This window comes from Trachypithecus francoisi, unplaced genomic scaffold (genome assembly GCF_009764315.1).
Source record: "Trachypithecus francoisi isolate TF-2019V2 unplaced genomic scaffold, Tfra_2.0 Lachesis_group0, whole genome shotgun sequence".
Classification (NCBI taxonomy): Eukaryota; Metazoa; Chordata; class Mammalia; order Primates; family Cercopithecidae; genus Trachypithecus; species Trachypithecus francoisi.
The window spans coordinates 174,517,641-174,530,802 of NW_022681453.1; positions in this window are offsets into that span (position 1 = coordinate 174,517,641).

Genomic DNA, 13,162 nt, shown 5'->3' on the forward strand with positions numbered 1-13,162 from the left:
GTGGCCACAGAGACATTTTTACGGAAAATGATTATTCTCTATTCCCAAACTGTTTATTTTGGATTCAGCTCCCAGTCCCCATTCACTGTTTCCCAGGTCTGAATTTAATAAGTTTCCTTCTAAATTTGCCTTGAACCGATTGGGAATCTGTGAAACCCACAGAAGTATACTCAGAACTCAGTGTGATGTGAGTAAGTGCATTTTTCCAGGAAGAAAAGCCAAATCTCTTATGAGATTCCCACACAAATACACGCTACACCTCTGAAGTTGGAGCACCATCACTCAAATTGGCCATTGTGATTAAAGATGCTCCATTTGCTATGACTTCTTTCCCAGATAAACTGACATAAAGGACTTAGCTGTCTAACAGCTTATAATCACCACCCATAACACAATTATCAAAAAAGTTCTAAACAGTATGGTATGACCCAAACTAGAGTACAAGAGTAAATAAAGAGATTCATGTGACCTATGGTGGAAATTTTTGAAAGCTGTCACACTGAATCTTTATAATCCCAGTTAAGAGCTAGGACATTTTTAGGTATTCTTTACAGTATTATAAACAAATTCTATACAATTTTTAACTAATATATGAGTTTATTATCTCATTAAAAATAATAGTGATAGATGTGTTTAGAGTTAGATCAGTGGCTCAACTATGTCAGAGCTCTAGGTTGGCATCTCCATGATTCTCTTGTTCTATCCTCATGGTTGTAAAATCGCTGCCACATCTCCAGGCATAACGTCACATAAATGACTTTAAGTAAAGGCAAATGTAGGGTGAGAGCCAAAATAGTGAATATGATCTCTCTTCATGTCACTCTCATCTTTTATCAGGGAAGAGAAAAAAATCTTTCTGGAACAACTTTCTTTAAAATCTCCCCAGATAACTATTCCTTATTCTTTAGGGGCTAAAACTTTAACACGTAGCCATTACTAGAAACAGAAAGTCTTCGAAAGTGAGTGACTAGATTTTTCAACCTTTGCAACAGGAGGTGAGTGATGGTTAAGTGGGTCAGGAATGGCTGCTGGGTGGCAATAGTAGTGTTTCTGCAGTGATTGCCAAAATTAAAAAAAAACAAGAGATTTCATGTGAAAATCTGAATTACACCGTCTTTAGAAAAATGAGAAAATCTGAATTACACCATCTTTAGAAAAATGAGAAAATCTAGGCTGGGCGCGGTGGCTCACGCCTGTAATCCCAGCACTTTGGGAGGCTGAGGCAGGCAGATCACAAGGTCAGGAGATCGAGACCATCCTGGCTAACACGGTGAAATGCCGTCTCTACTAAAAATACAAAAAAAAAAAAAAAAAAAGAAAAAGAAAAAATTAGCCAGGCGAGGTGGCAGACGCCTGTAGTCCCAGGTACTCGGGAGGCTGAGGCAGGAGAATGACGTGAACCCGGGAGGCGGAGCTTGCAGTGAGCCGAGATCACGCCACTGAGCTCCAGCCTGGGCGACAGAGCGAGACTCCATCTCAAAAAAAAAAAAAACAAAAACAAAAACAAAGAAAAACAAACAAACAAAAACCCCTCCAAAAAAGAAGAAAATGAGAAAATCTGAAAATGCTCCCATGCTTGTGTGAAAAACATAAGCCATCGCTCAGTAGCCGTTGCTTTATTAGGATAGGGCATGAGAATTGATTTTGCCACAGGCCTCATTATAGTCCATTTTCTTCCCAACACTGGGACTCTGTTATTTGTCATTCCTCATTGCGTTTGTCTTGTTTTTATTAGATGAGGACTCTTTCTTTTGTTCATGATACTTGGTTTTCCACTGTAGGCATTTCAGGTGAATTTCTTTAGGTGGTAAGACCAAGAAAATACAACATTCCAGAGTCATTTTTTTGGGTGCCTGTCTGTATGTAAAGTTTTGCTTTTGAAGAAGAAAAAGCTAACTTTTAAGCATCTAGAATCTTAAGATCATCTAGAATTTTAAGCATTGTAGATCAAGTGAAACTAATGCATTTGACTGGAGATATCAACTTGTCATGTCCAGCAGGGAAAGTTAAGGAGGAGAGAAATGAATTTGCATCTCCTAAGATAATCAGATTTGGAGTAAAAATAATATAGTTTTAGAAACAAAATAAAACCCAATCAAAATTCCTTTAAAATGAAGTTAGTGAGTTTGTTCATTTGAGAACAGCAAGGGAAAAATATGAAATATTGAGAACATTTAGGGAAAAATATGAAATACAGTGATTTAAGGGAGACTTTAATGGATTCCCATAGGAAATAATTTAGAAAACAGCACCATGCAGTTGAGGAGATTTTATTTGCACCATTCTTAAAATGCCTCCAACTGATTTTCATTTACATTTTGACTCTAGGGACCCAAACATCAAAATTATGCCATTCAATACAGAATGACTCAGCAGCACCAGTGTTTCCTAACTCTTGAAAGTGAAGAACATACTATATTCTTATATTTTCATATAAACTATATTTTTATATAGGTTAAAAATTCACAAACCTTTATTGAGTGGATTAGATTACTGTAGTCACAAAGGTCTCTTTATACACTGCTTCTGTCAAATGTGTTTTTACTCACAAGACTTCAATAGTTTCTTAATTTGTACACGTTAAATCTGATCTCACCTGCTCAACTCATAAGGTTTGGCTCCGCCCAGCTTCCCCCACACTCTCTCCCATTATTTTCTACTAACTCCATTCACTCCTGAAAGATTCTTTCTTTACTGTTTCAGGTACGCACTGCTTATATTCCCTGCCCCGTGTCACTCTATTTATTTTCTTTGTCTACAAAGCCAGTCATTCCACATCCAACTCTCATCCAGACTTAAACAAATTTTCAAGGTTCACTTTATGACTTGACCTCCCCCAGGATGCTTACCTCATCTTCAACATCATTAATATCCGTTTTCATTCAGTTGGAACACTCTATACAGCCTTGTAGAGAACATTATTGCTGTATGGATAGAGATGATATGCTCATCAAGGACAAGGATAGAACATTTTATTTCTTTTCTGGTCTTCATGCTGCCCATCATAGCACTGAGTACAAACTGGGGACTCAATAAATACTGAGGAATAATACTTCCCTGGCATCTTCAAGCAGAGTTCAGTGCTTCCTTTATATCTTATCCTGTGAAGAATTGTTCAGAGCTTCATTAGAGCAGTGGGCTCTATAAATAAATACCTGTTTATAACCTGTCTCCTATACTAGACAGTAAATTCTTGGTGATCTGCAACTATATTCTCTTCATCCTTAAGCCTCCAGCCTTTCATGTTGCTGAGCACATGGTAGGCTCTCAATAAGTATTTGTTGACCAAATGTATGCATAATAGTTTTTCAGGTTAGAGTAATTAGCAGCACTGAAGACAATTTGATTAATAAAGTGACATCCCTGGCACTAGAAGCTGAGTATGTAGAAATGCATGTGAGACTGACAATTCTACTCTAGGGAGAAAGGAGAAGTTTGCTGAAAAAGGAGAAGTTGTTGGGATAGATAATGTATTTGGAATAGTTTCCTTGTAAGAGTTTCTGGGTGTGGTCTTGTAAGATTGGGAGTATTTTGCAGGTTGGGTTTTGTTTGTAGAGGTAATGAATAGACACTCATGACTTGGTTTAAACAATGCTTAGGAATGTAGCCATGATCATGATGGAGAGGTTATTGATTTTTTTCCTTCTTATAACCATCAGGCAGAGGGTGGAATTAGGGGGTATTTGGGAGGAGGTTATATAGAAAAAGAACACTTGAGATTATAAGAGAAAAAGCTGAGTGATAGATAAAGGGGATAAAAAAGAATACACTGAGCCTCTTATGTGCTGGGGTGTTCTTAATTCAAGTAGATAAACTGAGAATGGTGGAACCCCCTAACTGTCCACCTACATCCGTTCTATCCTTAAACAGTGATTGGATTTTGGCAGCACATATGGATAGGCTAAACTTCTAGTGTGTCCATGGAACTAAATTCGTATGATGTGTGCCACCTTTGGATCGGGACTTTTAGGAAAGTGTGTGTGCCTCCTCCACACTCTCTTAATTTTTATGCCAGCTGGATTTAGAGAGTGATGAGGTCTTAAGGGATTCTGGAGCCACAAGATAGAAAGAATCTTGATTCCTGAATTACCACATGGAAGAGCATCACAGTCAATCAAGAACACCTATGTTGAACTGTTCTGTGAACAACAACAACAACAAAACCCTTCAATTTTGTTTGTACTACTTACATTTTTGAACCCATTTGTCACCACAATTTAGCCTAACCTAATGAATGCACCAGATGTTTTTGCATTGACGGCCTTTTTTGTCCTTTATATTTGTACTGCCACAAGATAAAATCCTGTGGTTGCTTTGTTGGGTTGGTTTGGGTAACTAGCAACTGGGGCAGGCTGCTTCCCTGTTACTTGCAATAAACAAAGAAGAGTGAGGTCTCTAAAGTGAAGTGTAGGGGAATGAGTAGAACGAGGCTTTATCAACAAAGACATTGGTACTGTTGTTAGCCTGAGGCCTAGTGATATAATCTGTTTTCAAGAAGTTTATTGCATAGCTGAAAAAGTGTGTTATTGGTTGGGTGCTGTGGCTCCTGCCTGTAATCTCAGCATTTTGTGAGGCCGAGGCAGGAGGATCGCTTGAGCCCAGGAGTTCAGGAGCAGCTTGGGCAACATGGGGAGACTTCATCTCTAAAAAAACAAACAAAAAAATTAGCCAGGCATGATGACCTGTGCCTGTGGTCCTAGCTACCCAGGAGGCTGAGACAGGAGGAGCACTTGAATCAGGGAGGTTGAGGCTGCAGTAAGCTGTGATCATGCTATTGCACTCCAGGCTGGGTGACAGAGTGAGAACTTGTCTCATAAAAAAAAGAGTGATATTTACAAATGCAGAGTATATTAACAGGTCACAAACACATGCCCAATAAATGGGCAGTACCTGGGCTTCGGGTTTATAAACGTGTCTCCAATGTAGGCAGATGCAGTAGGGAATGGAAACAGCATATGTGAAAGGAGGAACCTGGAGAGAGAGGTGACTAGAAAATTTTAGCCCTTGGGATTTCACAGAACTTTTCAGGAGGGCTTTAGACTTCCATGGGTTATGGTATGGGGCTATAACATCATATTACCTATATCTCAAGGGGAAAGGAGACCTCAGCTGTTAAGTGCTTGGAATTAGTACCTGCTTATCAGTCCTATCCATCACTGTCACTCATTTATATTCTTAGCACCTAGCCCAGAGTGAAGCACAGTATATTTGTTGAGTAGTCACTGATTGCTTTTACTTTCTAGTTGTGTTTTTAGTATTACTAAACTATGTTCCAGAGAACTGTAGGATCCCAGAATTTGCTTCAAACTGTTATTTGAAGCACACCAATGACTTCCATATCCATAGCTGCATCCTCAAACTCTTTTTGGATGGTCAGACTTGTGAATTCAACTGCCTACTAATTATGGTCAAAAGGATGTCCCATAGGTCCCTCAAATTCATCACACACACAAGCTTCAGGCTTATGTGTCCACTTTAGAAATAGTACAGAAGAAGAGAAGAGAGATCATTTTGTTCCCAACAGCCATAAAAACCCTAAAAATGGAAACAGTCCCAGATGTCTAGGGAATTCTGTGCCTAGGGAAATGGGATAGTCTCATTGACTCCATTGGTCGTATGAGCCACTCTGGGGGAAGGCAAAGCAAGACTCCTTCATCAAGAGCCTCATTAGAGGCTGATGTGAACCGGGGGAGATGCACTTCCCAGAGGGAAGTAAAATGGGACAGATAAAATAACAAAGGATACCTATGGTAGCAATTCAGTAAATATTTGTTAAATTGAGTTGCATGTGGATCTTCACAACCAAAATTTTTTTTGAATTTTACAAGGATAACTTTTTGGCCTACCTTTCAGCATGAACTTAATTTTGTTGAGCTAGCTGCTCATCTTTGGTCTAGAAGCTGTTATGGTAAGTTTTAGCTCAGGCTATCTTAGGCAGATTTATAACCTCCTGAGATGCTGACATTATAATGAAAATGCTGACAGCCCCCAAGTTTTGCTGACAGGAATGGCACAGCTGTGATAAAACTGGAAGATGAATGGAAATACAGTGCCTCATCCTTGTGGAATTGCCATGGGTTTACGTGGAAGAGAAACAAGTCCTTAATTAGCCCAGGGCTGGAAGAAAGGCTGTCCAACATTAGAGGCCCAAGTTGGTTTGGATTCAGTTGTCATGGTATTTTCCCAGGCCGTTTTAAAACACACCTGGAGGAATTGAGGAATAGAATATCATTTAAAAACAATCATTTCACTTGGCTTTGTCATCTAAATGAGGGGTCAGCAAACAAGGACCCATGGGCTAAATGTGCCCCACAGCAGGTTATTGTAAATAAAGGTTTAATTAGAACACAGCTATGCCTGTTCATTTAAATATTGCCTATGGCTACTTTTGCACTATGGCAGAGTTAATTGTGACAGAGACAATGTGGCCCACAAAGCCTAAAATATTTACTCTCTGGTCCTTTACAGAAAAAGTTGATAGACCTTGAGTTTAAAGAAATAATTTTCAAGACTTTTCATTATTTATTTTGTTTCATGATATCATACATTACCTCTTTGCCTTCTGCACACATCTTTCTAATTATGCTTAGAATATGTAGTTGTTCTAAAAAATAAAGTAGATTTGTTTAGAAATTCCATTATAATTCTTGAGAAACTTGGAGACACTTGGGATTCCCAACATTGAAATGATGCCTTAACTTTTCTAATAAGAGTGTTGGATAAATTTTAGCAAAGGTGAAACAATCCAAAGAATAATTTTTCAGAGTCATTATCTTCCAGGGAACATAGGGTCAGGCACAAAAGTTGGAAGTATTGCAATGAGACCGATTTGAATCATTTAACATTGTTGAGCTGTTAGGAAAAGCAGATAAAGGCTCTTCCTTGAAGTTTTATTTTTCTTTGTTTATTCCACATGGAGGTGAAGTGACACAGAAATTTCACAAATGTTTGTGGAATTCCTATTTTATATTGGACATTATGGGGGCATTTTCATCCAGTTTGTATGCCATTTAATTGCAACAATAGCTACAGGAACTAGGTGTTGCTCTTTTCATTGTTCAGTTGAAAGACACTCAGATGAAATAATTTTCCTTGAGAAAAAGTTGTAGTGTTAGAATTTAAATCTAAATTGTCTGCTTTTATCCTGTATTCCTAAAAGCGTGGGCTTAATTTACACTGTGATGTCTGAGCTGTGATAAGTTGCTACCACATTGTCTCTTTCTCATCATCAGATGTTCATTTTCTTCTTATTAATAGAGAGGCAGCATAGTCTATGCAGTGGTTCTCAGTCTATCCTAGAATATTTGAAATCAAAACTATTTTCATAATAGGACATTACTTGACTTTTTCACTGTCATTACCTCATGCATACACAGTGGAGTTTTTTGGAGGTGACATGAAGTGTGATGACATCATTCCTCTGATGCCTAATGGTTGTATAATCTTAAATTAAGTTTTTCTCTTTTAATTTAATATTGTAAATATTGATAAACATAACCTATGTAAATAAAAAATTCTTTGAAGTTCTGAATAACTTTTAAGAGCATAGAAGGGTTCTCACCAAAGTGTTGGAGAACCATGGTGAAGTGATTAAGATAATGTCTCTTACTCACCTCCCCAAGCCAGACCTCTGGATTTAAAACTAGTTTCTATTATTCATTGACTTGGGTAAGTTTTTTTAACCTCTCCAATCCTTGGTTTCTCATCGCTGACATAAGAATAACGTTAATATCTATTTTACAAGATTGCCTAAATACGCTCATATTTAATATTTACAAGTCTTTGTTGAATAAAACAATAATGACTTCAGTTTCAGAAGCTTTGAGACAGTGTTCAACTTTTCAAGTGTAGTCCTCTCCCCTCCCTGCCCTCTAAACTATAAATAAATTAGCTTTGTATAATTGTTCACAGTTATGGAATAAAAATATCCTAACCATCTTTAAATGAACTTTTAATTGCAGAATTATATATGTAAAATATTCATCATTACAATACAGCCTGTTTAACATAAAATGAGTAGAAAATTGCCAAACCTCAAAAATCCCATTTGCACCCTCCCAGTCACCATCCCCCAAGGACAAGCCCTATTCTGACTTATAACATTGTCAACTAGTTTTGTCTGTTTTCGAACTTCATATAACTGAAATCACAGGGCATGCAGGATTCTGTATCTGGCTTCTTCCACTCATTATTCTGTTTGTTAGATTTATCTGTTTTGCTATGTGTAGTTTATAGGTAGGTCTATATCATTGTTGATAGTATTCCATTGTACAAATATACATAATACATTCATCTACCCTACTCTTGAAGGATATTTAGGTTATTTTTTGGATTTTAGTTATTATTACTAGGCTGTTATAAACATTCTTGCTCATGTTTAGAAAAAAGTTTCATTGGGGAATTCCTTAGGAGTGAAATGGTTGGGTTATGGGGATTACATATGACCACGTCTTAGGGGTTCGTATTGCTGAGTCATTGAAGGTATGCATGTTCGGCTTTGTAATAGTTTTCCAAGGTGGCTGTATGAATTTACATACTTACCAGCAGTTATGACAGTCCAGTTGTCAATATTTGGTATTGTCTATATATTTTCTTTTGCTCATTCTTATTGATGTGTACAGAAATTACATTGGGTTTTGAATTTTCATTTCCCTGCTGACTAATGAAGTTGAGTATTTATTTACATATTATTTGGATAACTTTCTCTGTGAAGTACCTGTTCAAAATATTTGAACTTTATTTTCCTATTAGATTATCTATTTTTCTTATTGATTTCTTATTGATAGTTTTAGTACATTTTTAAGGTTCTTTAGAGAGCTATTCTAGCATTCTGTCACCTCAATCATTTAAAATTTAAAATGGCAAAAGAGCTTTATTACTAGAGCATCTAATTTCAAATCCACCATTTTAAGCTTTGCTATTATTACAGACAAGCCAGTACAAAGTGTTGAGAAGAGAAAGCAAATGGGATTTTGCTTCTGTAAGTTAACAGTTACATTTCGGCTGTTCAGTTTACACACCATTAACTGTACATTCCAGAATGTGGTAGAACAAGAAAAACAATAATACAATTCTTAGAATTTGTAATAAGCTGCACTTCACAGCACTTTACAAGTAAACAGCAATCATATCTGATCTGGTGGACTCAGAAAGTAAGCAGAGGCTACTCCAGTTTGTAGACATATACCCACCATGTAACAGACTAAGGGAAGGTTTACAGAGAAATGTCCAAACTTTCTTTGGAACACAACCTTATACTCTTTGTTATGCAAGGCAGGCACTGTTCATTCTCAAACACTCTTCTCATTGACTGGGCAGGCGCTTACACAGAAGAATAATCGAACAACTGTTGACTTTGGAATTGAATTTTTTTTTTTTTTCAAACTTCTCAGTACTAGTTCTAAACCATGGCTGCACATTAAAATCACCTGTGGAAACTCTAGACAATATTGATACTTAATTGTTGTACTGAGCATTGTTTTTTTTTTTTAATTAACTTTTAGGTTTTGGGGTACACGTGCAGGCTTGTTATATGAGTAAATTGCATGTCGCTGAGGACTGGCATATGAATAACCCCATCACCCAGGTAGTGAACATAGTACGTGATAGGTAGTTTTTCGTCTTACAACTCTCTCCCACCCTTCCCCTTCTAGCGTCCCCAGCATCTATTGCTATCATCTTTATTTCCATGTTTACTCAATGTTTAGCTCCTGCTTATAAGTGAGAACATGTGGTCTTTTTTTTTCTGTTCTTGTGTTAATTCACTTAGGATAACAGCATTCAGCTGCATTCGTGTTTCTGCAAAGGACATTTATTTTCTTTTTATGGCTGCATAGTATTCCACAGTGTATATGTGCCACATTTTTTAAAACAATTCGGTCTATTGTTAATGGGCATCTAGGTTGACTCCATGTTTTTACTATTGTGAATAGTGCTGCAATGAACATACAAGAGCATGTGTCTTCTTGGCAGAATGATATATTTTCCTTTGGTTATATACCCAGTAATAAGACTTCTAGGTCAAATAGTAACTCTGCTTTAGGTTCTTTGAGAAACCTCCGAACTGCTTTCCACAGTGGCTAAACTAATTTATGTTTTACTAGCAGTGTATAAGTGTTTCATTTTCTCCTCCTTGCCAACATGGTTACCTTTTGACTTTTTAATAACTCTGACTAGTGGGAGATAGTATCTTATTTTGTTTTTGATTTGCATTTTTCTAATAATTAGTGATGTTAAGAATTTTTTAACACATTCGTTGGCTGCATGTATGTCTTCTTTTGAGAACTGTCTGTTAATTACCTTTGCTTTTTTTTTTAAATGGGGGTTGCTTGTTGAATTATTTAAGATCCTTAAAGATTCTGGATATTAGACCTTTGTTGGATGCATAGTTTGTGACTATTTTCTCCCTTTCTATAGGTTCTCTGTTTACTCTGTTGATAGCCACTTTTCCTGTGCAGAGCTCTTTAGTTTAATTAGGTCCTGCTTGTCAATTTTTGTTTTTGCTTCAATGGGTTTTTGGGGACTTGGTCATACATTCATTGCCCAGGCTAATGTTGAGAAGGGGTATTTATAGGTTTTTGTCTAGGATTTTTATAGTGTCTAATCCATCTTGAGTTAATTTTTACATATAGTAAAAGGGAGTGGTCCAGTTTTAATAATGTGCTTATGGCCACTAGTTATCCTATTACCATTTATTGCACAGGAAGTCATTTCCCCCATTGCTTGTCATTGTGGACTTTGTTGAAGATCGGCTGGTTGTAGGTGTGTGGCTGTATTTCTGGTTCTCTATCCTGATCCATTGGTCTATGTGTCTGTTTTTGTTCCAGTATCATGCTCTTTTAGTTATTGTAGCCTTGAAGTATAGCTGGAAGTTAGGCAGTGTGATGCCTCTGGCTTTGTTCTTTCTATTTAGGATTGCTTTGGCTGTTTGGGCTCCATTTTGGTTCCATATTAATTTTAGAATAGTTTTTTTTTCTAATTATGTGAAAAATGACCTTGGTATTTTGATAGGAAAGGTATTGAATCTGTAAATGTCTTTGGGCAATGTAACTATTTTACAGGATTGATTTCACTATCCATGAGCATGGAATGTTTTACCATTTGTGTGCTGTCTGATTTCTTTCCGTAATGTTTTATAATTCTCATTGCAGAGATCTTTCACCTCTTTGGTTAGCTTCATTCTGAGGTATTTTATTCTTTTCGTGGCTACTGTAATTGAATTCCATTCTTGATTTGGTTCTCAGCTTGGATGTTATTGGTATATGAGAGTGCTATTGATTTTTTTTTTATCCTGAAACTTTATTGGAGTTATTTTTCAGTTGCAGTGGCCTTTTGGTGGAGCACATGGGATTTTCCAGGTCATCATTTTCTAGGTCATGATTTCTAGAATGATATTATCTGGGAAGAGAGAGTTTGACTTCCTCTCTTCTTATTTGAATGCCTTTTTTATTTGTTTCTCTTGCCTGTTTGCTTCTCCTAGAACTTCTAGTACTATGTTGAATAGGAATGGTAAGAGTGCTCATCCTTATCTTGATCCAGTTCTCAAGACAAATGCTTTCAGCTTTTGTCCATTCAGTATGATGTTGGCTGTAGGTCTGTCATAAATGGCTTGTATTATTTTGAGGTATGTTTCATAGATGCCTAATTAGTTGAGGGTTTTAAATATGAGATGATGTTGAATTTTACTTAAAGCTATTTTTGTATCTATGGAGATGATAATGTGGTTTTTATTTTTAATTCTGTTTATGTGATCGATCACATTTATTGATTTGTGTATGTTGGAATAACCTTGCATCCCAGGAATAAAGCCTACTTGATCTTGGTGTGTTAACTTTTTGATGTACTGCTGGATTTGCTTTGCTAGTATTTTGTAGAGGATTTTTACATCTATATTCATCAGGAATATTGGCCTGAAGTTTTATTTTTTTCGCTGTCTCTGCCAGGTTTTGGTATCAGAATGAAAGACAGTTAGAGAGAAGGGGAATGTCACATGCAAAGGGAACCCCATCAGACTAACAACAGACCTTTCATCAGAAACCTTACAAGCTAGAGAGATTGGAACCCTATTTTTAGCATCTTAAGGAAATTTCAACCAAAATTTTATATCCCATCAAAGCTTCATAAGCAAAGGATAAATAAAATCCTTTTTAGATAAGCAAATGTTAAAGGAACTTATTACCACTACACCTGTCTTACAAGAGGTCCTTAAGGGAGTGCGGAACATGGAAATGAAATGAAGATACCTGTCACCACAAAAATACACTTAAGTTCCATAGCTCAGTGACACTACAAAGCAGCTATACAATCCAGTCTACACAGCAACCAGTTAACAACATGATGACAGAATCAAATCCTCACGTATCAATATTAACCTTGAATATAAATGGGCTAAATGCCCCACTTAGAAGGCATGGAGTGGCAAATTAGATAAAGTTGCAAGACCCAACTATTTTCTGTCTTCAAGAGACCCATGTCACGTGTAATAATACTCACAGTCTCAATGTAAAGGGATGAGAAAAGGCCTATCAGGCAAAAAGAAAACAAAAAGAGTTGGGATTGGTATTCTTATATCAGATAAAACAGACTTTAAGCCAACAATGATAAAACAAAAAAAGAGAAGGACGTTACATGATGATAAAGGGTTCAACTCAGCAAGACTGAACTATTCTAAATATATATTCACCCAGCATTGGAGCACCCAGATTCACAAGATGAGTTCTTGGAGATCTACAAAGAGACTTAGATAACTACACAATAATAGTGGGAGATTCAACACCCCACTGACAGTGTTAGACAGTTAATTGAGACAGATAACTAACAAAGATATTCTGCCTTAAACTTGACACTTGGACAATTAGACCTAATAGACATCTGCAGAATACTGCACCCAACAAAAACAGAATATACATTCTTCTCATTTGCACATGGCACATATTCTAAGATCAACCACATGCTCAGACATAAAGCAAGTCTCAAAAAATTTAAAAAAAAGTCAAAATCATACCAACCATACTCAGACAACAGCACAATAAAAATAGATATCAATGCCAAGAAGATCTCTGAAATCTATACAATTACATGGAAATTAAACAACCTGTTCCTAAATGATTTTTGGGTAAAGAATGAAATTAAGGCAGAAATCAAAAAATTCTTTGAAACTAAT